This window comes from Ambystoma mexicanum (genome assembly GCF_040938575.1).
Source record: "Ambystoma mexicanum isolate Mex_15411 chromosome 12 unlocalized genomic scaffold, UKY_AmexF1_1 Mex_chr12_unloc.1, whole genome shotgun sequence".
NCBI lineage: Eukaryota > Metazoa > Chordata > Amphibia > Caudata > Ambystomatidae > Ambystoma > Ambystoma mexicanum.
Window position 1 is genome coordinate 7,529,714 of NW_027182322.1, and position 27,315 is coordinate 7,557,028.

Consider the following 27,315-nt stretch of genomic DNA (forward strand, 5'->3'; position numbering starts at 1 on the left):
GTCGCGTGAAAGGACCTTTCAAGTCAATCTGATCTGTATTGTCCTGTGAAAAAAAGCGTTCTTAGACACAGTGAGGAGTTTTTGGGGATAATGGGAAAATCATTTCCAACTAAATGACAGGAATTTCTTAGTCCAATCATGAGGTGTGCTAGGCTTTTTTATACTGTGGCGGAAAGAGAGAGAGTATAACAGTCATTATAAATAAAGGGCCAAGGAAGTGACCGTTTATGGAAGGAACAATTTGCGCATAGTTTTAGAATGTGGTCAGGAGGAGGACAATGTGCTTACACATATGAAACATTAGAAGGTAGACATTATGGAAGCACATATATTTCTTTATTTTTATTGTATTTGGGGAGAGGGGGTTAATATAGCACGTCCAATGTGGAAAAGTGCTTTCCATAGCACCTTGCAGGTGGGCGACATCTAGAGCTGTGCAGTAGCCACCCATGCCCCAGACGTCAAAGAGAACAAGAAGTTACACATGTTGGAAGTGAGGGTGAGACATTGAGGAGATATGATCCCCGTATGAAGCCGAGAGAAGGAGGAGGCGTGAACGTGCATCCATGTATGCAGGCGAGAAGGGAAGGAGCATTGGTCATGCATCCCTGCATGAGGGTGAGACAGGGAGGAGATATGATCCCCGTATGAAGCCGAGAGAAGGAGGAGGCGTGAACGTGCATCCATGTATGCGGGCGAGACAGGAAGGAGCATTGGTCATGCATCCCTGCATGAGGGTGAGACAGGGAGGAGATATGATCCCCGTATGAAGCCGAGAGAAGGAGGAGGCGTGAATGTGCATCCATGTATGCGGGCGAGACGGGAAGGAGCATTGGTCATGCATTCCTTCCAGAGGGTGAGACAGGGAGGAGATAAAATCCCTGTATGAAGCCGAGAGAACGAGGAGACATGAACGTGCATCCATGTATGCGGGCGAGAAGGGAAGGAGCATTGGTCATGCATCCCTGCATGAGGGTGAGACAGGGAGGAGATAAAATCCCTGTATGAAACCAAGAGAACGAGGCGGCATGAACATGCATCCTTGTATGCAGGTGTGACATGGAGTCATCATGAACATGCATCCCTTTATAAGGTCATAACATGGAGGACGCATGAACATGAATGCCTGAATTTTATGGTGGTGGCCTTCGGGTGATTTGGCACGTGCAATTGGCGAAGAGCACTTCTCCTGTGCAAAAAAATAAATTTACTATTAGCACCCCGGAGGGAGCCTCTGCACTTCTTATAGGGAGAAAACTCTGCAATGTAAGGGGACAGGGTCAATAACAGCTGTAAACTCTCACAAGACCATCACTGCTCTCACACTTTCCTGCTCTCAGGCTGGCGGGCCATTATCGGCCCTGGCTGCCAACCCATTGCCAGGTTTGTGTAACTATATTATTTCTAATTGGCTCCACTTTGATGACTTTCATTTGGATTCTGACTTGATTATTGAGATCTTAAATAAGTGACTGGGGATCAGGTGTCCACTTATTCTCATGGATAACATCACAACCAACCTTTAATTCAAACATGAGTCATGACATCACAGATGGAGTACAGCTTATGATAGAGGTGGAACATCAAATTTTGTAGCAGCCCAAGTAGCTCGCCGTGATCGTATAGTGGTTAGTACTCTGCGTTGTGGCCACAGCAACCTCGGTTCGAATCCGAGTCACGGCATTGCCGTGAGGCAATGTCACGGCAGTTGGGCAGATATTTTAGAATTTCCATTAATAAATTGGCAATCTCTGTGGAGGACTGAAACAATTCGATTTGTCCTGTTACTGTTATGAACCTTTTGTTTCTTTAATGCTCTTTTCACACTTTTTCATCGGGTGACTGTAATGTATTTCAACCAAATCTAATTAAGAGCGCATTATGTGGTGACATTTGCAGTACATGAAACATTATAACACTGCCATTTACGTCAATAACCACTAGCTTGATTAAGACATATGTATTGCAGCGACAGTATTTCCCAGTTACAAATGGGAATAAAAACAACATCCGCGAGGGATTGAACCAACGACATTTAACTGATGTTGCCAATGGAGCGCGTTACAGAGAGCGCGAGGTCCCGCCTTTACAGTCACACGCTGATGATAATACAGATGTTTAAATAAACAGGCATATCTGTGGACTTGTGGTCTTTCTACATTGGGACTCTTAGTCTAGTCCTAGGCTATTGTAGGCAAAGGCGTATCTTTTAGTGGAATGAGAGGCATTCTGTAGTCGCGTGAAAGGACCTTTCAAGTCAATCTGATCTGTATTGTCCTGTGAAAAAAAGCGTTCTTAGACACAGTGAGGAGTTTTTGGGGATAATGGGAAAATCATTTCCAACTAAATGACAGGAATTTCTTAGTCCAATCATGAGGTGTGCTAGGCTTTTTTATACTGTGGCGGAAAGAGAGAGAGTATAACAGTCATTATAAATAAAGGGCCAAGGAAGTGACAGTTTATGGAAGGAACAATTTGCACATAGTTTTAGAATGTGGTCAGGAGGAGGACAATGTGCTTACACATATGAAACATTAGAAGGTAGACATTATGGAAGCACATATATTTCTTTATTTTTATTGTATTTGGGGAGAGGTGGTTAATATAGCACGTTCAATGTGGAAAAGTTCTTTCCATAGCACCTTGCAGGTGGGCGACATCTAGAGCTGTGCAGTAGCCACCCATGCCCCAGACGTCAAAGAGAACAAGAAGTTACACATGTTGGAAGTAAGGGTGAGACATTGAGGAGATATGATCCCCGTATGAAGCCGAGAGAAGGAGGAGGCGTGAACGTGCATCCATGTATGCAGGCGAGAAGGGAAGGAGCATTGGTCATGCATCCCTGCATGAGGGTGAGACAGGGAGGAGATATGATCCCCGTATGAAGCCGAGAGAAGGAGGAGGTGTGAACGTGCATCCATGTATGCGGGCGAGACAGGAAGGAGCGTTGGTCATGCATCCCTGCATGAGGGTGAGACAGGGAGGAGATATGATCCCTGTATGAAGCCGAGAGAAGGAGGAGGCGTGAACGTGCATCCATGTATGCAGGCGAGAAGGGAAGGAGCATTGGTCATGCATCCCTGCATGAGGGTGAGACAGGGAGGAGATATGATCCCCGTATGAAGCCGAGAGAAGGAGGAGGCGTGAACGTGCATCCATGTATGCGGGCGAGACAGGAAGGAGCATTGGTCATGCATCCCTGCATGAGGGTGAGACAGGGAGGAGATATGATCCCCGTATGAAGCCGAGAGAAGGAGGAGGCGTGAACGTGCATCCATGTATGCGTGCGAGACGGGAAGGAGCATTGGTCATGCATCCCTTCCTGAGGGTGAGACAGGGTGGAGATAAAATCCCCGTATGAAGCCGAGAGAACGAGGAGACATGAACGTGCATCCATGTATGCGGGCGAGAAGGGAAGGAGCATTGGTCATGCATCCCTGCATGAGGGTGAGACAGGGAGGAGATAAAATCCCTGTATGAAGCCAAGAGAACGAGGCGGCATGAACATGCATCCTTGTATGCAGGTGTGACATGGAGTCATCATGAACATGCATCCCTTTATAAGGACATAACATGGAGGACGCATGAACATGAATGCCTGAATTTTATGGTGGTGGCCTTCGGGTGATTTGGCCCGTGCAATTGGTGAAGAGCACTTCTCCTGCGCAAAAAAATAAATTTACTATTAGCACCTCGGAGGGAGCCTCTGCACTTCTTATAGGGAGAAAACTCTGCAATGGAAGGGGACAGGGTCAATAACAGCTGTAAACTCTCAAAAGACCATCACTGCTCTCACACTTTCCTGCTCTCAGGCTGGCGGGCCATTATCGGCCCTGGCTGCCGCACCATTGCCAGGTTTGTGTAACTATATTATTTCTAATTGGCTCCACTTTGATGACTTTCATTTGGATTCTGACTTGATTATTGAGATCTTAAATAAGTGACTGGGGATCAGGTGTCCACTTATTCTCATGGATAACATCACAACCAACCTTTAATTCAAACATGAGTCATGACATCACAGATGGAGTACAGCTTATGATAGAGGTGGAACGTCACATTGTAGCAGCCCAAGTAGCTCGCCGTGATCGTATAGTGGTTAGTACTCTGCGTTGTGGCCGCAGCAACCTCGGTTCGAATCCGAGTCACGGCATTGCGGTGAGGCAATGTCACGGCAGTTGGGCAGATATTTTAGAATTTCCATTAATACATTGGCAATCTCTGTGGAGGACTGAAACAATTCGATATGTCGTGTTACTGTTATGAACCTTTTGTTTCTTTAATGCTCTTTGCACACTTTTTCATCGGGTGACTGTAATGTATTTCAACCAAATCTAATTAAGAGCGCATTATGTGGTGACATTTGCAGTACATGAAACATTATAACACTGCCATTTACGTCAATAACCACTAGCTTGATTAAGACATATGTATTGCAGCGACAGTATTTCCCAGTTACAAATGGGAATAAAAACAACATCCGCGAGGGATTGAACCAACGACATTTAACTGATGTTGCCAATGGAGCGCGTTACAGAGAGCGCGAGGTCCCGCCTTTAGAGTCACACGCTGATGATAATACAGATGTTTAAATAAACAGGCATATCTGTGGACTTATGGTCTTTCTACATTGGGACTCATAGTCTAGTCCTAGGCTATTGTATTCACTGGCGTATCTTTTAGTGGAATGAGAGGCATTCTGTAGTCGCGTGAAAGGACCTTTCAAGTCAATCTGATCTGTATTGTCCTGTGAAAAAAAGCGTTCTTAGACACAGTGAGGAGTTTTTGGGGATAATGGGAAAATCATTTCCAACTAAATGACAGGAATTTCTTAGTCCAATCATGAGGTGTGCTAGGCTTTTTTATACTGTGGCGGAAAGAGAGAGAGTATAACAGTCATTATAAATAAAGGGCCAAGGAAGTGACCGTTTATGGAAGGAACAATTTGCACATAGTTTTAGAATGTGGTCAGGAGGAGGACAATGTGCTTACACATATGAAACATTAGAAGGTAGACATTATGGAAGCACATATATTTCTTTATTTTTATTGTATTTGGGGAGAGGGGGTTAATATAGCACGTCCAATGTGGAAAAGTGCTTTCCATAGCACCTTGCAGGTGGGCGACATCTAGAGCTGTGCAGTAGCCACCCATGCCCCAGACGTCAAAGAGAACAAGAAGTTACACATGTTGGAAGTGAGGGTGAGACATTGAGGAGATATGATCCCCGTATGAAGCCGAGAGAAGGAGGAGGCGTGAACGTGCATCCATGTATGCAGGCGAGAAGGGAAGGAGCATTGGTCATGCATCCCTGCATGAGGGTGAGACAGGGAGGAGATATGATCCCCGTATGAAGCCGAGAGAAGGAGGAGGTGTGAACGTGCATCCATGTATGCGGGCGAGACAGGAAGGAGCGTTGGTCATGCATCCCTGCATGAGGGTGAGACAGGGAGGAGATATGATCCCCGTATGAAGCCGAGAGAAGGAGGAGGCGTGAACGTGCATCCATGTATGCAGGCGAGAAGGGAAGGAGCATTGGTCATGCATCCCTGCATGAGGGTGAGACAGGGAGGAGATATGATCCCCGTATGAAGCCGAGAGAAGGAGGAGGCGTGAACGTGCATCCATGTATGCGGGCGAGACAGGAAGGAGCATTGGTCATGCATCCCTGCATGAGGGTGAGACAGGGAGGAGATATGATCCCCGTATGAAGCCGAGAGAAGGAGGAGGCGTGAATGTGCATCCATGTATGCGGGCGAGACGGGAAGGAGCATTGGTCATGCATTCCTTCCAGAGGGTGAGACAGGGAGGAGATAAAATCCCTGTATGAAGCCGAGAGAACGAGGAGACATGAACGTGCATCCATGTATGCGGGCGAGAAGGGAAGGAGCATTGGTCATGCATCCCTGCATGAGGGTGAGACAGGGAGGAGATAAAATCCCTGTATGAAACCAAGAGAACGAGGCGGCATGAACATGCATCCTTGTATGCAGGTGTGACATGGAGTCATCATGAACATGCATCCCTTTATAAGGTCATAACATGGAGGACGCATGAACATGAATGCCTGAATTTTATGGTGGTGGCCTTCGGGTGATTTGGCACGTGCAATTGGCGAAGAGCACTTCTCCTGTGCAAAAAAATAAATTTACTATTAGCACCCCGGAGGGAGCCTCTGCACTTCTTATAGGGAGAAAACTCTGCAATGGAAGGGGACAGGGTCAATAACAGCTGTAAACTCTCACAAGACCATCACTGCTCTCACACTTTCCTGCTCTCAGGCTGGCGGGCCATTATCGGCCCTGGCTGCCAACCCATTGCCAGGTTTGTGTAACTATATTATTTCTAATTGGCTCCACTTTGATGACTTTCATTTGGATTCTGACTTGATTATTGAGATCTTAAATAAGTGACTGGGGATCAGGTGTCCACTTATTCTCATGGATAACATCACAACCAACCTTTAATTCAAACATGAGTCATGACATCACAGATGGAGTACAGCTTATGATAGAGGTGGAACATCAAATTTTGTAGCAGCCCAAGTAGCTCGCTGTGATCGTATAGTGGTTAGTACTCTGCGTTGTGGCCGCAGCAACCTCGGTTCGAATCCGAGTCACGGCATTGCGGTGGGGCAATGTCACGGCAGTTGGGCAGATATTTTAGAATTTCCATTAATACATTGGCAATCTCTGTGGAGGACTGAAACAATTCGATATGTCGTGTTACTGTTATGAACCTTTTGTTTCTTTAATGCTCTTTGCACACTTTTTCATCGGGTGACTGTAATGTATTTCAACCAAATCTAATTAAGAGCGCATTATGTGGTGACATTTGCAGTACATGAAACATTATAACACTGCCATTTACATCAATAACCACTAGCTTGATAAAAACATATGTATTGCAGCGACAGTATTTCCCAGTTACAAATGGGAATAAAAACAACATCCGCGAGGGATTGAACCAACGACATTTAACTGATGTTGCCAATGGAGCGCGTTACAGAGAGCGCGAGGTACCGCCTTTAGAGTCACACGCTGATGATAATACAGATGTTTAAATAAACAGGAATATCTGTGGACTTATGGTCTTTCTACATTGGGACTCATAGTCTAGTCCTAGGCTATTGTATTCACTGGCGTATCTTTTAGTGGAATGAGAGGCATTCTGTAGTCGCGTGAAAGGACCTTTCAAGTCAATCTGATCTGTATTGTCCTGTGAAAAAAAGCGTTCTTAGACACAGTGAGGAGTTTTTGGGGATAATGGGAAAATCATTTCCAACTAAATGACAGGAATTTCTTAGTCCAATCATGAGGTGTGCTAGGCTTTTTTATACTGTGGCGGAAAGAGAGAGAGTATAACAGTCATTATAAATAAAGGGCCAAGGAAGTGACAGTTTATGGAAGGAACAATTTGCACATAGTTTTAGAATGTGGTCAGGAGGAGGACAATGTGCTTACACATATGAAACATTAGAAGGTAGACATTATGGAAGCACATATATTTCTTTATTTTTATTGTATTTGGGGAGAGGGGGTTAATATAGCACGTCCAATGTGGAAAAGTGCTTTCCATAGCACCTTGCAGGTGGGCGACATCTAGAGCTGTGCAGTAGCCACCCATGCCCCAGACGTCAAAGAGAACAAGAAGTTACACATGTTGGAAGTGAGGGTGAGACATTGAGGAGATATGATCCCCGTATGAAGCCGAGAGAAGGAGGAGGCGTGAACGTGCATCCATGTATGCAGGCGAGAAGGGAAGGAGCATTGGTCATGCATCCCTGCATGAGGGTGAGACAGGGAGGAGATATGATCCCCGTATGAAGCCGAGAGAAGGAGGAGGTGTGAACGTGCATCCATGTATGCGGGCGAGACAGGAAGGAGCGTTGGTCATGCATCCCTGCATGAGGGTGAGACAGGGAGGAGATATGATCCCCGTATGAAGCCGAGAGAAGGAGGAGGCGTGAACGTGCATCCATGTATGCAGGCGAGAAGGGAAGGAGCATTGGTCATGCATCCCTGCATGAGGGTGAGACAGGGAGGAGATATGATCCCCGTATGAAGCCGAGAGAAGGAGGAGGCGTGAACGTGCATCCATGTATGCGGGCGAGACAGGAAGGAGCATTGGTCATGCATCCCTGCATGAGGGTGAGACAGGGAGGAGATATGATCCCCGTATGAAGCCAAGAGAAGGAGGAGGCGTGAATGTGCATCCATGTATGCGGGCGAGACGGGAAGGAGCATTGGTCATGCATTCCTTCCAGAGGGTGAGACAGGGAGGAGATAAAATCCCTGTATGAAGCCGAGAGAACGAGGAGACATGAAGGTGCATCCATGTATGCGGGCGAGAAGGGAAGGAGCATTGGTCATGCATCCCTGCATGAGGGTGAGACAGGGAGGAGATAAAATCCCTGTATGAAACCAAGAGAACGAGGCGGCATGAACATGCATCCTTGTATGCAGGTGTGACATGGAGTCATCATGAACATGCATCCCTTTATAAGGACATAACATGGAGGACGCATGAACATGAATGCCTGAATTTTATGGTGGTGGCCTTCGGGTGATTTGGCACGTGCAATTGGCGAAGAGCACTTCTCCTGTGCAAAAAAATAAATTTACTATTAGCACCCCGGAGGGAGCCTCTGCACTTCTTATAGGGAGAAAACTCTGCAATGGAAGGGGACAGGGTCAATAACAGCTGTAAACTCTCACAAGACCATCACTGCTCTCACACTTTCCTGCTCTCAGGCTGGCGGGCCATTATCGGCCCTGGCTGCCAACCCATTGCCAGGTTTGTGTAACTATATTATTTCTAATTGGCTCCACTTTGATGACTTTCATTTGGATTCTGACTTGATTATTGAGATCTTAAATAAGTGACTGGGGATCAGGTGTCCACTTATTCTCATGGATAACATCACAACCAACCTTTAATTCAAACATGAGTCATGACATCACAGATGGAGTACAGCTTATGATAGAGGTGGAACATCAAATTTTGTAGCAGCCCAAGTAGCTCGCCGTGATCGTATAGTGGTTAGTACTCTGCGTTTTGGCCGCAGCAACCTCGGTTCGAATCCGAGTCACGGCATTGCCGTGAGGCAATGTCACCGCAGTTGGGCAGATATTTTAGAATTTCCATTAATACATTGGCAATCTCTGTGGAGGACTGAAACAATTCGATTTGTCCTGTTACTGTTATGAACCTTTTGTTTCTTTAATGCTCTTTTCACACTTTTTCATCGGGTGACTGTAATGTATTTCAACCAAATCTAATTAAGAGCGCATTATGTGGTGACATTTGCAGTACATGAAACATTATAACACTGCCATTTACGTCAATAACCACTAGCTTGATTAAGACATATGTATTGCAGCGACAGTATTTCCCAGTTACAAATGGGAATAAAAACAACATCCGCGAGGGATTGAACCAACGACATTTAACTGATGTTGCCAATGGAGCGCGTTACAGAGAGCGCGAGGTCCCGCCTTTACAGTCACACGCTGATGATAATACAGATGTTTAAATAAACAGGCATATCTGTGGACTTGTGGTCTTTCTACATTGGGACTCTTAGTCTAGTCCTAGGCTATTGTAGGCAAAGGCGTATCTTTTAGTGGAATGAGAGGCATTCTGTAGTCGCGTGAAAGGACCTTTCAAGTCAATCTGATCTGTATTGTCCTGTGAAAAAAAGCGTTCTTAGACACAGTGAGGAGTTTTTGGGGATAATGGGAAAATCATTTCCAACTAAATGACAGGAATTTCTTAGTCCAATCATGAGGTGTGCTAGGCTTTTTTATACTGTGGCGGAAAGAGAGAGAGTATAACAGTCATTATAAATAAAGGGCCAAGGAAGTGACAGTTTATGGAAGGAACAATTTGCACATAGTTTTAGAATGTGGTCAGGAGGAGGACAATGTGCTTACACATATGAAACATTAGAAGGTAGACATTATGGAAGCACATATATTTCTTTATTTTTATTGTATTTGGGGAGAGGTGGTTAATATAGCACGTTCAATGTGGAAAAGTTCTTTCCATAGCACCTTGCAGGTGGGCGACATCTAGAGCTGTGCAGTAGCCACCCATGCCCCAGACGTCAAAGAGAACAAGAAGTTACACATGTTGGAAGTGAGGGTGAGACATTGAGGAGATATGATCCCCGTATGAAGCCGAGAGAAGGAGGAGGCGTGAACGTGCATCCATGTATGCAGGCGAGAAGGGAAGGAGCATTGGTCATGCATCCCTGCATGAGGGTGAGACAGGGAGGAGATATGATCCCCGTATGAAGCCGAGAGAAGGAGGAGGTGTGAACGTGCATCCATGTATGCGGGCGAGACAGGAAGGAGCGTTGGTCACGCATCCCTGCATGAGGGTGAGACAGGGAGGAGATATGATCCCCGTATGAAGCCGAGAGAAGGAGGAGGCGTGAACGTGCATCCATGTATGCAGGCGAGAAGGGAAGGAGCATTGGTCATGCATCCCTGCATGAGGGTGAGACAGGGAGGAGATATGATCCCCGTATGAAGCCGAGAGAAGGAGGAGGCGTGAACGTGCATCCATGTATGCGGGCGAGACAGGAAGGAGCATTGGTCATGCATCCCTGCATGAGGGTGAGACAGGGAGGAGATATGATCCCCGTATGAAGCCGAGAGAAGGAGGAGGCGTGAACGTGCATCCATGTATGCGTGCGAGACGGGAAGGAGCATTGGTCATGCATCCCTTCCTGAGGGTGAGACAGGGTGGAGATAAAATCCCCGTATGAAGCCGAGAGAACGAGGAGACATGAACGTGCATCCATGTATGCGGGCGAGAAGGGAAGGAGCATTGGTCATGCATCCCTGCATGAGGGTGAGACAGGGAGGAGATAAAATCCCTGTATGAAGCCAAGAGAACGAGGCGGCATGAACATGCATCCTTGTATGCAGGTGTGACATGGAGTCATCATGAACATGCATCCCTTTATAAGGACATAACATGGAGGACGCATGAACATGAATGCCTGAATTTTATGGTGGTGGCCTTCGGGTGATTTGGCACGTGCAATTGGTGAAGAGCACTTCTCCTGCGCAAAAAAATAAATTTACTATTAGCACCTCGGAGGGAGCCTCTGCACTTCTTATAGGGAGAAAACTCTGCAATGGAAGGGGACAGGGTCAATAACAGCTGTAAACTCTCAAAAGACCATCACTGCTCTCACACTTTCCTGCTCTCAGGCTGGCGGGCCATTATCGGCCCTGGCTGCCGCACCATTGCCAGGTTTGTGTAACTATATTATTTCTAATTGGCTCCACTTTGATGACTTTCATTTGGATTCTGACTTGATTATTGAGATCTTAAATAAGTGACTGGGGATCAGGTGTCCACTTATTCTCATGGATAACATCACAACCAACCTTTAATTCAAACATGAGTCATGACATCACAGATGGAGTACAGCTTATGATAGAGGTGGAACGTCACATTGTAGCAGCCCAAGTAGCTCGCCGTGATCATATAGTGGTTAGTACTCTGCGTTGTGGCCGCAGCAACCTCGGTTCGAATCCGAGTCACGGCATTGCGGTGAGGCAATGTCACGGCAGTTGGGCAGATATTTTAGAATTTCCATTAATACATTGGCAATCTCTGTGGAGGACTGAAACAATTCGATATGTCGTGTTACTGTTATGAACCTTTTGTTTCTTTAATGCTCTTTGCACACTTTTTCATCGGGTGACTGTAATGTATTTCAACCAAATCTAATTAAGAGCGCATTATGTGGTGACATTTGCAGTACATGAAACATTATAACTCTGCCATTTACGTCAATAACCACTAGCTTGATTAAGACATATGTATTGCAGCAACAGTATTTCCCAGTTACAAATGGGAATAAAAACAACATCCGCGAGGGATTGAACCAACGACATTTAACTGATGTTGCCAATGGAGCGCGTTACAGAGAGCGCGAGGTCCCGCCTTTAGAGTCACACGCTGATGATAATACAGATGTTTAAATAAACAGGCATATCTGTGGACTTATGGTCTTTCTACATTGGGACTCATAGTCTAGTCCTAGGCTATTGTATTCACTGGCGTATCTTTTAGTGGAATGAGAGGCATTCTGTAGTCGCGTGAAAGGACCTTTCAAGTCAATCTGATCTGTATTGTCCTGAGAAAAAAAGCGTTCTTAGACACAGTGAGGAGTTTTTGGGGATAATGGGAAAATCATTTCCAACTAAATGGCAGGAATTTCTTAGTCCAATCATGAGGTGTGCTAGGCTTTTTTATACTGTGGCGGAAAGAGAGAGAGTATAACAGTCATTATAAATAAAGGGCCAAGGAAGTGACAGTTTATGGAAGGAACAATTTGCACATAGTTTTAGAATGTGGTCAGGAGGAGGACAATGTGCTTACACATATGAAACATTAGAAGGTAGACATTATGGAAGCACATATATTTCTTTATTTTTATTGTATTTGGGGAGAGGGGGTTAATATAGCACGTCCAATGTGGAAAAGTGCTTTCCATAGCACCTTGCAGGTGGGCGACATCTAGAGCTGTGCAGTAGCCACACATGCCCCAGACGTCAAAGAGAACAAGAAGTTACACATGTTGGAAGTGAGGGTGAGACATTGAGGAGATATGATCCCCGTATGAAGCCGAGAGAAGGAGGAGGCGTGAACGTGCATCCATGTATGCAGGCGAGAAGGGAAGGAGCATTGGTCATGCATCCCTGCATGAGGGTGAGACAGGGAGGAGATATGATCCCCGTATGAAGCCGAGAGAAGGAGGAGGTGTGAATGTGCATCCATGTATGCGGGCGAGACAGGAAGGAGCGTTGGTCATGCATCCCTGCATGAGGGTGAGACAGCGAGGAGATATGATCCCCGTATGAAGCCGAGAGAAGGAGGAGGCGTGAACGTGCATCCATGTATGCAGGCGAGAAGGGAAGGAGCATTGGTCATGCATCCCTGCATGAGGGTGAGACAGGGAGGAGATATGATCCCCGTATGAAGCCGAGAGAAGGAGGAGGCGTGAACGTGCATCCATGTATGCGGGCGAGACAGGAAGGAGCATTGGTCATGCATCCCTGCATGAGGGTGAGACAGGGAGGAGATATGATCCCCGTATGAAGCCGAGAGAAGGAGGAGGCGTGAATGTGCATCCATGTATGCGGGCGAGACGGGAAGGAGCATTGGTCATGCATTCCTTCCAGAGGGTGAGACAGGGAGGAGATAAAATCCCTGTATGAAGCCGAGAGAACGAGGAGACATGAACGTGCATCCATGTATGCGGGCGAGAAGGGAAGGAGCATTGGTCATGCATCCCTGCATGAGGGTGAGACAGGGAGGAGATAAAATCCCTGTATGAAACCAAGAGAACGAGGCGGCATGAACATGCATCCTTGTATGCAGGTGTGACATGGAGTCATCATGAACATGCATCCCTTTATAAGGACATAACATGGAGGACGCATGAACATGAATGCCTGAATTTTATGGTGGTGGCCTTCGGGTGATTTGGCACGTGCAATTGGCGAAGAGCACTTCTCCTGTGCAAAAAAATAAATTTACTATTAGCACCCCGGAGGGAGCCTCTGCACTTCTTATAGGGAGAAAACTCTGCAATGGAAGAGGACAGGGTCAATAACAGCTGTAAACTCTCACAAGACCATCACTGCTCTCACACTTTCCTGCTCTCAGGCTGGCGGGCCATTATCGGCCCTGGCTGCCAACCCATTGCCAGGTTTGTGTAACTATATTATTTCTAATTGGCTCCACTTTGATGACTTTCATTTGGATTCTGACTTGATTATTGAGATCTTAAATAAGTGACTGGGGATCAGGTGTCCACTTATTCTCATGGATAACATCACAACCAACCTTTAATTCAAACATGAGTCATGACATCACAGATGGAGTACAGCTTATGATAGAGGTGGAACATCAAATTTTGTAGCAGCCCAAGTAGCTCACCGTGATCGTATAGTGGTTAGTACTCTGCATTGTGGCCGCAGCAACCTCGGTTCGAATCCGAGTCACGCATTGCCGTGAGGCAATGTCACGGCAGTTGGGCAGATATTTTAGAATTTCCATTAATACATTGGCAATCTCTGTGGAGGACTGAAACAATTCGATTTGTCCTGTTACTGTTATGAACCTTTTGTTTCTTTAATGCTCTTTTCACACTTTTTCATCGGGTGACTGTAATGTATTTCAACCAAATCTAATTAAGAGCGCATTATGTGGTGACATTTGCAGTACATGAAACATTATAACACTGCCATTTACGTCAATAACCACTAGCTTGATTAAGACATATGTATTGCAGCGACAGTATTTCCCAGTTACAAATGGGAATAAAAACAACATCCGCGAGGGATTGAACCAACAACATTTAACTGATGTTGCCAATGGAGCGCGTTACAGAGAGCGCGAGGTCCCGCCTTTACAGTCACACGCTGATGATAATACAGATGTTTAAATAAACAGGCATATCTGTGGACTTGTGGTCTTTCTACATTGGGACTCTTAGTCTAGTCCTAGGCTATTGTAGGCAAAGGCGTATCTTTTAGTGGAATGAGAGGCATTCTGTAGTCGCGTGAAAGGACCTTTCAAGTCAATCTGATCTGTATTGTCCTGTGAAAAAAAGCGTTCTTAGACACAGTGAGGAGTTTTTGGGGATAATGGGAAAATCATTTCCAACTAAATGACAGGAATTTCTTAGTCCAATCATGAGGTGTGCTAGGCTTTTTTATACTGTGGCGGAAAGAGAGAGAGTATAACAGTCATTATAAATAAAGGGCCAAGGAAGTGACAGTTTATGGAAGGAACAATTTGCACATAGTTTTAGAATGTGGTCAGGAGGAGGACAATGTGCTTACACATATGAAACATTAGAAGGTAGACATTATGGAAGCACATATATTTCTTTATTTTTATTGTATTTGGGGAGAGGTGGTTAATATAGCACGTTCAATGTGGAAAAGTTCTTTCCATAGCACCTTGCAGGTGGGCGACATCTAGAGCTGTGCAGTAGCCACCCATGCCCCAGACGTCAAAGAGAACAAGAAGTTACACATGTTGGAAGTGAGGGTGAGACATTGAGGAGATATGATCCCCGTATGAAGCCGAGAGAAGGAGGAGGCGTGAACGTGCATCCATGTATGCAGGCGAGAAGGGAAGGAGCATTGGTCATGCATCCCTGCATGAGGGTGAGACAGAGAGGAGATATGATCCCTGTATGAAGCCGAGAGAAGGAGGAGGTGTGAACGTGCATCCATGTATGCGGGCGAGACAGGAAGGAGCGTTGGTCATGCATCCCTGCATGAGGGTGAGACAGGGAGGAGATATGATCCCCGTATGAAGCCGAGAGAAGGAGGAGGCGTGAACGTGCATCCATGTATGCAGGCGAGAAGGGAAGGAGCATTGGTCATGCATCCCTGCATGAGGGTGAGACAGGGAGGAGATATGATCCCCGTATGAAGCAGAGAGAAGGAGGAGGCGTGAACGTGCATCCATGTATGCGGGCGAGACAGGAAGGAGCATTGGTCATGCATCCCTGCATGAGGGTGAGACAGGGAGGAGATATGATCCCCGTATGAAGCCGAGAGAAGGAGGAGGCGTGAACGTGCATCCATGTATGCGTGCGAGACGGGAAGGAGCATTGGTCATGCATCCCTTCCTGAGGGTGAGACAGGGTGGAGATAAAATCCCCGTATGAAGCCGAGAGAACGAGGAGACATGAACGTGCATCCATGTATGCGGGCGAGAAGGGAAGGAGCATTGGTCATGCATCCCTGCATGAGGGTGAGACAGGGAGGAGATAAAATCCCTGTATGAAGCCAAGAGAACGAGGCGGCATGAACATGCATCCTTGTATGCAGGTGTGACATGGAGTCATCATGAACATGCATCCCTTTATAAGGACATAACATGGAGGACGCATGAACATGAATGCCTGAATTTTATGGTGGTGGCCTTCGGGTGATTTGGCACGTGCAATTGGTGAAGAGCACTTCTCCTGCGCAAAAAAATAAATTTACTATTAGCACCTCGGAGGGAGCCTCTGCACTTCTTATAGGGAGAAAACTCTGCAATGGAAGGGGACAGGGTCAATAACAGCTGTACACTCTCAAAAGACCATCACTGCTCTCACACTTTCCTGCTCTCAGGCTGGCGGGCCATTATCGGCCCTGGCTGCCGCACCATTGCCAGGTTTGTGTAACTATATTATTTCTAATTGGCTCCACTTTGATGACTTTCATTTGGATTCTGACTTGATTATTGAGATCTTAAATAAGTGACTGGGGATCAGGTGTCCACTTATTCTCATGGATAACATCACAACCAACCTTTAATTCAAACATGAGTCATGACATCACAGATGGAGTACAGCTTATGATAGAGGTGGAACGTCACATTGTAACAGCCCAAGTAGCTCGCCGTGATCGTATAGTGGTTAGTACTCTGCGTTGTGGCCGCAGCAACCTCGGTTCGAATCCGAGTCACGGCATTGCGGTGGGGCAATGTCACGGCAGTTGGGCAGATATTTTAGAATTTCCATTAATACATTGGCAATCTCTGTGGAGGACTGAAACAATTCGATATGTCGTGTTACTGTTATGAACCTTTTGTTTCTTTAATGCTCTTTGCACACTTTTTCATCGGGTGACTGTAATGTATTTCAACCAAATCTAATTAAGAGCGCATTATGTGGTGACATTTGCAGTACATGAAACATTATAACACTGCCATTTACGTCAATAACCACTAGCTTGATAAAAACATATGTATTGCAGCGACAGTATTTCCCAGTTACAAATGGGAATAAAAACAACATCCGCGAGGGATTGAACCAACGACATTTAACTGATGTTGCCAATGGAGCGCGTTACAGAGAGCGCGAGGTACCGCCTTTAGAGTCACACGCTGATGATAATACAGATGTTTAAATAAACAGGAATATCTGTGGACTTATGGTCTTTCTACATTGGGACTCATAGTCTAGTCCTAGGCTATTGTATTCACTGGCGTATCTTTTAGTGGAATGAGAGGCATTCTGTAGTCGCGTGAAAGGACCTTTCAAGTCAATCTGATCTGTATTGTCCTGTGAAAAAAAGCGTTCTTAGACACAGTGAGGAGTTTTTGGGGATAATGGGAAAATCATTTCCAACTAAATGACAGGAATTTCTTAGTCCAATCATGAGGTGTGCTAGGCTTTTTTATACTGTGGCGGAAAGAGAGAGAGTATAACAGTCATTATAAATAAAGGGCCAAGGAAGTGACAGTTTATGGAAGGAACAATTTGCACATAGTTTTAGAATGTGGTCAGGAGGAGGACAATGTGCTTACACATATGAAACATTAGAAGGTAGACATTATGGAAGCACATATATTTCTTTATTTTTATTGTATTTGGGGAGAGGGGGTTAATATAGCACGTCCAATGTGGAAAAGTGCTTTCCATAGCACCTTGCAGGTGGGCGACATCTAGAGCTGTGCAGTAGCCACCCATGCCCCAGACGTCAAAGAGAACAAGAAGTTACACATGTTGGAAGTGAGGGTGAGACATTGAGGAGATATGATCCCCGTATGAAGCCGAGAGAAGGAGGAGGCGTGAACGTGCATCCATGTATGCAGGCGAGAAGGGAAGGAGCATTGGTCATGCATCCCTGCATGAGGGTGAGACAGGGAGGAGATATGATCCCCGTATGAAGCCGAGAGAAGGAGGAGGTGTGAACGTGCATCCATGTATGCGGGCGAGACAGGAAGGAGCGTTGGTCATGCATCCCTGCATGAGGGTGAGACAGGGAGGAGATATGATCCCCGTATGAAGCCGAGAGAAGGAGGAGGCGTGAACGTGCATCCATGTATGCAGGCGAGAAGGGAAGGAGCATTGGTCATGCATCCCTGCATGAGGGTGAGACAGGGAGGAGATATGATCCCCGTATGAAGCCGAGAGAAGGAGGAGGCGTGAACGTGCATCCATGTATGCGGGCGAGACAGGAAGGAGCATTGGTCATGCATCCCTGCATGAGGGTGAGACAGGGAGGAGATATGATCCCCGTATGAAGCCAAGAGAAGGAGGAGGCGTGAATGTGCATCCATGTATGCGGGCGAGACGGGAAGGAGCATTGGTCATGCATTCCTTCCAGAGGGTGAGACAGGGAGGAGATAAAATCCCTGTATGAAGCCGAGAGAACGAGGAGACATGAAGGTGCATCCATGTATGCGGGCGAGAAGGGAAGGAGCATTGGTCATGCATCCCTGCATGAGGGTGAGACAGGGAGGAGATAAAATCCCTGTATGAAACCAAGAGAACGAGGCGGCATGAACATGCATCCTTGTATGCAGGTGTGACATGGAGTCATCATGAACATGCATCCCTTTATAAGGACATAACATGGAGGACGCATGAACATGAATGCCTGAATTTTATGGTGGTGGCCTTCGGGTGATTTGGCACGTGCAATTGGCGAAGAGCACTTCTCCTGTGCAAAAAAATAAATTTACTATTAGCACCCCGGAGGGAGCCTCTGCACTTCTTATAGGGAGAAAACTCTGCAATGGAAGGGGACAGGGTCAATAACAGCTGTAAACTCTCACAAGACCATCACTGCTCTCACACTTTCCTGCTCTCAGGCTGGCGGGCCATTATCGGCCCTGGCTGCCAACCCATTGCCAGGTTTGTGTAACTATATTATTTCTAATTGGCTCCACTTTGATGACTTTCATTTGGATTCTGACTTGATTATTGAGATCTTAAATAAGTGACTGGGGATCAGGTGTCCACTTATTCTCATGGATAACATCACAACCAACCTTTAATTCAAACATGAGTCATGACATCACAGATGGAGTACAGCTTATGATAGAGGTGGAACATCAAATTTTGTAGCAGCCCAAGTAGCTCGCCGTGATCGTATAGTGGTTAGTACTCTGCGTTGTGGCCGCAGCAACCTCGGTTCGAATCCGAGTCACGGCATTGCCGTGAGGCAATGTCACCGCAGTTGGGCAGATATTTTAGAATTTCCATTAATACATTGGCAATCTCTGTGGAGGACTGAAACAATTCGATTTGTCCTGTTACTGTTATGAACCTTTTGTTTCTTTAATGCTCTTTTCACACTTTTTCATCGGGTGACTGTAATGTATTTCAACCAAATCTAATTAAGAGCGCATTATGTGGTGACATTTGCAGTACATGAAACATTATAACACTGCCATTTACGTCAATAACCACTAGCTTGATTAAGACATATGTATTGCAGCGACAGTATTTCCCAGTTACAAATGGGAATAAAAACAACATCCGCGAGGGATTGAACCAACGACATTTAACTGATGTTGCCAATGGAGCGCGTTACAGAGAGCGCGAGGTCCCGCCTTTACAGTCACACGCTGATGATAATACAGATGTTTAAATAAACAGGCATATCTGTGGACTTGTGGTCTTTCTACATTGGGACTCTTAGTCTAGTCCTAGGCTATTGTAGGCAAAGGCGTATCTTTTAGTGGAATGAGAGGCATTCTGTAGTCGCGTGAAAGGACCTTTCAAGTCAATCTGATCTGTATTGTCCTGTGAAAAAAAGCGTTCTTAGACACAGTGAGGAGTTTTTGGGGATAATGGGAAAATCATTTCCAACTAAATGACAGGAATTTCTTAGTCCAATCATGAGGTGTGCTAGGCTTTTTTATACTGTGGCGGAAAGAGAGAGAGTATAACAGTCATTATAAATAAAGGGCCAAGGAAGTGACAGTTTATGGAAGGAACAATTTGCACATAGTTTTAGAATGTGGTCAGGAGGAGGACAATGTGCTTACACATATGAAACATTAGAAGGTAGACATTATGGAAGCACATATATTTCTTTATTTTTATTGTATTTGGGGAGAGGTGGTTAATATAGCACGTTCAATGTGGAAAAGTTCTTTCCATAGCACCTTGCAGGTGGGCGACATCTAGAGCTGTGCAGTAGCCACCCATGCCCCAGACGTCAAAGAGAACAAGAAGTTACACATGTTGGAAGTGAGGGTGAGACATTGAGGAGATATGATCCCCGTATGAAGCCGAGAGAAGGAGGAGGCGTGAACGTGCATCCATGTATGCAGGCGAGAAGGGAAGGAGCATTGGTCATGCATCCCTGCATGAGGGTGAGACAGGGAGGAGATATGATCCCCGTATGAAGCCGAGAGAAGGAGGAGGTGTGAACGTGCATCCATGTATGCGGGCGAGACAGGAAGGAGCGTTGGTCACGCATCCCTGCATGAGGGTGAGACAGGGAGGAGATATGATCCCCGTATGAAGCCGAGAGAAGGAGGAGGCGTGAACGTGCATCCATGTATGCAGGCGAGAAGGGAAGGAGCATTGGTCATGCATCCCTGCATGAGGGTGAGACAGGGAGGAGATATGATCCCCGTATGAAGCCGAGAGAAGGAGGAGGCGTGAACGTGCATCCATGTATGCGGGCGAGACAGGAAGGAGCATTGGTCATGCATCCCTGCATGAGGGTGAGACAGGGAGGAGATATGATCCCCGTATGAAGCCGAGAGAAGGAGGAGGCGTGAACGTGCATCCATGTATGCGTGCGAGACGGGAAGGAGCATTGGTCATGCATCCCTTCCTGAGGGTGAGACAGGGTGGAGATAAAATCCCCGTATGAAGCCGAGAGAACGAGGAGACATGAACGTGCATCCATGTATGCGGGCGAGAAGGGAAGGAGCATTGGTCATGCATCCCTGCATGAGGGTGAGACAGGGAGGAGATAAAATCCCTGTATGAAGCCAAGAGAACGAGGCGGCATGAACATGCATCCTTGTATGCAGGTGTGACATGGAGTCATCATGAACATGCATCCCTTTATAAGGACATAACATGGAGGACGCATGAACATGAATGCCTGAATTTTATGGTGGTGGCCTTCGGGTGATTTGGCACGTGCAATTGGTGAAGAGCACTTCTCCTGCGCAAAAAAATAAATTTACTATTAGCACCTCGGAGGGAGCCTCTGCACTTCTTATAGGGAGAAAACTCTGCAATGGAAGGGGACAGGGTCAATAACAGCTGTAAACTCTCAAAAGACCATCACTGCTCTCACACTTTCCTGCTCTCAGGCTGGCGGGCCATTATCGGCCCTGGCTGCCGCACCATTGCCAGGTTTGTGTAACTATATTATTTCTAATTGGCTCCACTTTGATGACTTTCATTTGGATTCTGACTTGATTATTGAGATCTTAAATAAGTGACTGGGGATCAGGTGTCCACTTATTCTCATGGATAACATCACAACCAACCTTTAATTCAAACATGAGTCATGACATCACAGATGGAGTACAGCTTATGATAGAGGTGGAATGTCACATTGTAGCAGCCCAAGTAGCTCGCCGTGATCATATAGTGGTTAGTACTCTGCGTTGTGGCCGCAGCAACCTCGGTTCGAATCCGAGTCACGGCATTGAGGTGAGGCAATGTCACGGCAGTTGGGCAGATATTTTAGAATTTCCATTAATACATTGGCAATCTCTGTGGAGGACTGAAACAATTCGATATGTCGTGTTACTGTTATGAACCTTTTGTTTCTTTAATGCTCTTTGCACACTTTTTCATCGGGTGACTGTAATGTATTTCAACCAAATCTAATTAAGAGCGCATTATGTGGTGACATTTGCAGTACATGAAACATTATAACACTGCCATTTACGTCAATAACCACTAGCTTGATTAAGACATATGTATTGCAGCAACAGTATTTCCCAGTTACAAATGGGAATAAAAACAACATCCGCGAGGGATTGAACCAACGACATTTAACTGATGTTGCCAATGGAGCGCGTTACAGAGAGCGCGAGGTCCCGCCTTTAGAGTCACACGCTGATGATAATACAGATGTTTAAATAAACAGGCATATCTGTGGACTTATGGTCTTTCTACATTGGGACTCATAGTCTAGTCCTAGGCTATTGTATTCACTGGCGTATCTTTTAGTGGAATGAGAGGCATTCTGTAGTCGCGTGAAAGGACCTTTGAAGTCAATCTGATCTGTATTGTCCTGAGAAAAAAAGCGTTCTTAGACACAGTGAGGAGTTTTTGGGGATAATGGGAAAATCATTTCCAACTAAATGGCAGGAATTTCTTAGTCCAATCATGAGGTGTGCTAGGCTTTTTTATACTGTGGCGGAAAGAGAGAGAGTATAACAGTCATTATAAATAAAGGGCCAAGGAAGTGACAGTTTATGGAAGGAACAATTTGCACATAGTTTTAGAATGTGGTCAGGAGGAGGACAATGTGCTTACACATATGAAACATTAGAAGGTAGACATTATGGAAGCACATATATTTCTTTATTTTTATTGTATTTGGGGAGAGGGGGTTAATATAGCACGTCCAATGTGGAAAAGTGCTTTCCATAGCACCTTGCAGGTGGGCGACATCTAGAGCTGTGCAGTAGCCACACATGCCCCAGACGTCAAAGAGAACAAGAAGTTACACATGTTGGAAGTGAGGGTGAGACATTGAGGAGATATGATCCCCGTATGAAGCCGAGAGAAGGAGGAGGCGTGAACGTGCATCCATGTATGCAGGCGAGAAGGGAAGGAGCATTGGTCATGCATCCCTGCATGAGGGTGAGACAGGGAGGAGATATGATCCCCGTATGAAGCCGAGAGAAGGAGGAGGTGTGAATGTGCATCCATGTATGCGGGCGAGACAGGAAGGAGCGTTGGTCATGCATCCCTGCATGAGGGTGAGACAGCGAGGAGATATGATCCCCGTATGAAGCCGAGAGAAGGAGGAGGCGTGAACGTGCATCCATGTATGCAGGCGAGAAGGGAAGGAGCATTGGTCATGCATCCCTGCATGAGGGTGAGACAGGGAGGAGATATGATCCCCGTATGAAGCCGAGAGAAGGAGGAGGCGTGAACGTGCATCCATGTATGCGGGCGAGACAGGAAGGAGCATTGGTCATGCATCCCTGCATGAGGGTGAGACAGGGAGGAGATATGATCCCCGTATGAAGCCGAGAGAAGGAGGAGGCGTGAATGTGCATCCATGTATGCGGGCGAGACGGGAAGGAGCATTGGTCATGCATTCCTTCCAGAGGGTGAGACAGGGAGGAGATAAAATCCCTGTATGAAGCCGAGAGAACGAGGAGACATGAACGTGCATCCATGTATGCGGGCGAGAAGGGAAGGAGCATTGGTCATGCATCCCTGCATGAGGGTGAGACAGGGAGGAGATAAAATCCCTGTATGAAACCAAGAGAACGAGGCGGCATGAACATGCATCCTTGTATGCACGTGTGACATGGAGTCATCATGAACATGCATCCCTTTATAAGGACATAACATGGAGGACGCATGAACATGAATGCCTGAATTTTATGGTGGTGGCCTTCGGGTGATTTGGCACGTGCAATTGGCGAAGAGCACTTCTCCTGTGCAAAAAAATAAATTTACTATTAGCACCCCGGAGGGAGCCTCTGCACTTCTTATAGGGAGAAAACTCTGCAATGGAAGAGGACAGGGTCAATAACAGCTGTAAACTCTCACAAGACCATCACTGCTCTCACACTTTCCTGCTCTCAGGCTGGCGGGCCATTATCGGCCCTGGCTGCCAACCCATTGCCAGGTTTGTGTAACTATATTATTTCTAATTGGCTCCACTTTGATGACTTTCATTTGGATTCTGACTTGATTATTGAGATCTTAAATAAGTGACTGGGGATCAGGTGTCCACTTATTCTCATGGATAACATCACAACCAACCTTTAATTCAAACATGAGTCATGACATCACAGATGGAGTACAGCTTATGATAGAGGTGGAACATCAAATTTTGTAGCAGCCCAAGTAGCTCACCGTGATCGTATAGTGGTTAGTACTCTGCGTTGTGGCCGCAGCAACCTCGGTTCGAATCCGAGTCACGCATTGCCGTGAGGCAATGTCACGGCAGTTGGGCAGATATTTTAGAATTTCCATTAATACATTGGCAATCTCTGTGGAGGACTGAAACAATTCGATTTGTCCTGTTACTGTTATGAACCTTTTGTTTCTTTAATGCTCTTTTCACACTTTTTCATCGGGTGACTGTAATGTATTTCAACCAAATCTAATTAAGAGCGCATTATGTGGTGACATTTGCAGTACATGAAACATTATAACACTGCCATTTACGTCAATAACCACTAGCTTGATTAAGACATATGTATTGCAGCGACAGTATTTCCCAGTTACAAATGGGAATAAAAACAACATCCGCGAGGGATTGAACCAACAACATTTAACTGATGTTGCCAATGGAGCGCGTTACAGAGAGCGCGAGGTCCCGCCTTTACAGTCACACGCTGATGATAATACAGATGTTTAAATAAACAGGCATATCTGTGGACTTGTGGTCTTTCTACATTGGGACTCTTAGTCTAGTCCTAGGCTATTGTAGGCAAAGGCGTATCTTTTAGTGGAATGAGAGGCATTCTGTAGTCGCGTGAAAGGACCTTTCAAGTCAATCTGATCTGTATTGTCCTGTGAAAAAAAGCGTTCTTAGACACAGTGAGGAGTTTTTGGGGATAATGGGAAAATCATTTCCAACTAAATGACAGGAATTTCTTAGTCCAATCATGAGGTGTGCTAGGCTTTTTTATACTGTGGCGGAAAGAGAGAGAGTATAACAGTCATTATAAATAAAGGGCCAAGGAAGTGACAGTTTATGGAAGGAACAATTTGCACATAGTTTTAGAATGTGGTCAGGAGGAGGACAATGTGCTTACACATATGAAACATTAGAAGGTAGACATTATGGAAGCACATATATTTCTTTATTTTTATTGTATTTGGGGAGAGGTGGTTAATATAGCACGTTCAATGTGGAAAAGTTCTTTCCATAGCACCTTGCAGGTGGGCGACATCTAGAGCTGTGCAGTAGCCACCCATGCCCCAGACGTCAAAGAGAACAAGAAGTTACACATGTTGGAAGTGAGGGTGAGACATTGAGGAGATATGATCCCCGTATGAAGCCGAGAGAAGGAGGAGGCGTGAACGTGCATCCATGTATGCAGGCGAGAAGGGAAGGAGCATTGGTCATGCATCCCTGCATGAGGGTGAGACAGGGAGGAGATATGATCCCCGTATGAAGCCGAGAGAAGGAGGAGGTGTGAACGTGCATCCATGTATGCGGGCGAGACAGGAAGGAGCGTTGGTCATGCATCCCTGCATGAGGGTGAGACAGGGAGGAGATATGATCCCCGTATGAAGCCGATAGAAGGAGGAGGCGTGAACGTGCATCCATGTATGCAGGCGAGAAGGGAAGGAGCATTGGTCATGCATCCCTGCATGAGGGTGAGACAGGGAGGAGATATGATCCCCGTATGAAGCCGAGAGAAGGAGGAGGCGTGAACGTGCATCCATGTATGCGGGCGAGACAGGAAGGAGCATTGGTCATGCATCCCTGCATGAGGGTGAGACAGGGAGGAGATATGATCCCCGTATGAAGCCGAGAGAAGGAGGAGGCGTGAACGTGCATCCATGTATGCGTGCGAGACGGGAAGGAGCATTGGTCATGCATCCCTTCCTGAGGGTGAGACAGGGTGGAGATAAAATCCCCGTATGAAGCCGAGAGAACGAGGAGACATGAACGTGCATCCATGTATGCGGGCGAGAAGGGAAGGAGCATTGGTCATGCATCCCTGCATGAGGGTGAGACAGGGAGGAGATAAAATCCCTGTATGAAGCCAAGAGAACGAGGCGGCATGAACATGCATCCTTGTATGCAGGTGTGACATGGAGTCATCATGAACATGCATCCCTTTATAAGGACATAACATGGAGGACGCATGAACATGAATGCCTGAATTTTATGGTGGTGGCCTTCGGGTGATTTGGCACGTGCAATTGGTGAAGAGCACTTCTCCTGCGCAAAAAAATAAATTTACTATTAGCACCTCGGAGGGAGCCTCTGCACTTCTTATAGGGAGAAAACTCTGCAATGGAAGGGGACAGGGTCAATAACAGCTGTAAACTCTCAAAAGACCATCACTGCTCTCACACTTTCCTGCTCTCAGGCTGGCGGGCCATTATCGGCCCTGGCTGCCGCACCATTGCCAGGTTTGTGTAACTATATTATTTCTAATTGGCTCCACTTTGATGACTTTCATTTGGATTCTGACTTGATTATTGAGATCTTAAATAAGTGACTGGGGATCAGGTGTCCACTTATTCTCATGGATAACATCACAACCAACCTTTAATTCAAACATGAGTCATGACATCACAGATGGAGTACAGCTTATGATAGAGGTGGAACGTCACATTGTAGCAGCCCAAGTAGCTCGCCGTGATCGTATAGTGGTTAGTACTCTGCGTTGTGGCCGCAGCAACCTCGGTTCGAATCCGAGTCACGGCATTGCGGTGAGGCAATGTCACGGCAGTTGGGCAGATATTTTAGAATTTCCATTAATACATTGGCAATCTCTGTGGAGGACTGAAACAATTCGATATGTCGTGTTACTGTTATGAACCTTTTGTTTCTTTAATGCTCTTTGCACACTTTTTCATCGGGTGACTGTAATGTATTTCAACCAAATCTAATTAAGAGCGCATTATGTGGTGACATTTGCAGTACATGAAACATTATAACACTGCCATTTACGTCAATAACCACTAGCTTGATTAAGACATATGTATTGCAGCGACAGTATTTCCCAGTTACAAATGGGAATAAAAACAACATCCGCGAGGGATTGAACCAACGACATTTAACTGATGTTGCCAATGGAGCGCGTTACAGAGAGCGCGAGGTACCGCCTTTAGAGTCACACGCTGATGATAATACAGATGTTTAAATAAACAGGAATATCTGTGGACTTATGGTCTTTCTACATTGGGACTCATAGTCTAGTCCTAGGCTATTGTATTCACTGGCGTATCTTTTAGTGGAATGAGAGGCATTCTGTAGTCGCGTGAAAGGACCTTTCAAGTCAATCTGATCTGTATTGTCCTGTGAAAAAAAGCGTTCTTAGACACAGTGAGGAGTTTTTGGGGATAATGGGAAAATCATTTCCAACTAAATGACAGGAATTTCTGAGTCCAATCATGAGGTGTGCTAGGCTTTTTTATACTGTGGCGGAAAGAGAGAGAGTATAACAGTCATTATAAATAAAGGGCCAAGGAAGTGACAGTTTATGGAAGGAACAATTTGCACATAGTTTTAGAATGTGGTCAGGAGGAGGACAATGTGCTTACACATATGAAACATTAGAAGGTAGACATTATGGAAGCACATATATTTCTTTATTTTTATTGTATTTGGGGAGAGGTGGTTAATATA

General features: G+C 45.9%; 6 non-coding genes across 6 annotated transcripts; all 6 read left to right on the forward strand.

Moving 5' to 3' along the window:
* Positions 1-4,081: 4,081 nt before the first annotated feature.
* Positions 4,082-4,153, forward strand: TRNAH-GUG (transfer RNA histidin (anticodon GUG)). Its single transcript has one exon. It is a non-coding gene; the product is annotated as a tRNA-His (tRNA).
* A 2,400-nt stretch (positions 4,154-6,553) lies between these two features.
* On the forward strand, positions 6,554-6,625 carry TRNAH-GUG (transfer RNA histidin (anticodon GUG)). Its single transcript has one exon. It is a non-coding gene; the product is annotated as a tRNA-His (tRNA).
* Positions 6,626-9,025: 2,400 nt separating this feature from the next.
* Positions 9,026-9,097, forward strand: TRNAQ-UUG (transfer RNA glutamine (anticodon UUG)). Its single transcript has one exon. It is a non-coding gene; the product is annotated as a tRNA-Gln (tRNA).
* A 7,339-nt stretch (positions 9,098-16,436) lies between these two features.
* Positions 16,437-16,508, forward strand: TRNAH-GUG (transfer RNA histidin (anticodon GUG)). The gene has a single exon. It is a non-coding gene; the product is annotated as a tRNA-His (tRNA).
* A 2,400-nt stretch (positions 16,509-18,908) lies between these two features.
* On the forward strand, positions 18,909-18,980 carry TRNAH-GUG (transfer RNA histidin (anticodon GUG)). Its single transcript has one exon. It is a non-coding gene; the product is annotated as a tRNA-His (tRNA).
* A 7,339-nt stretch (positions 18,981-26,319) lies between these two features.
* Positions 26,320-26,391, forward strand: TRNAH-GUG (transfer RNA histidin (anticodon GUG)). Its single transcript has one exon. It is a non-coding gene; the product is annotated as a tRNA-His (tRNA).
* Positions 26,392-27,315: the final 924 nt, after the last annotated feature.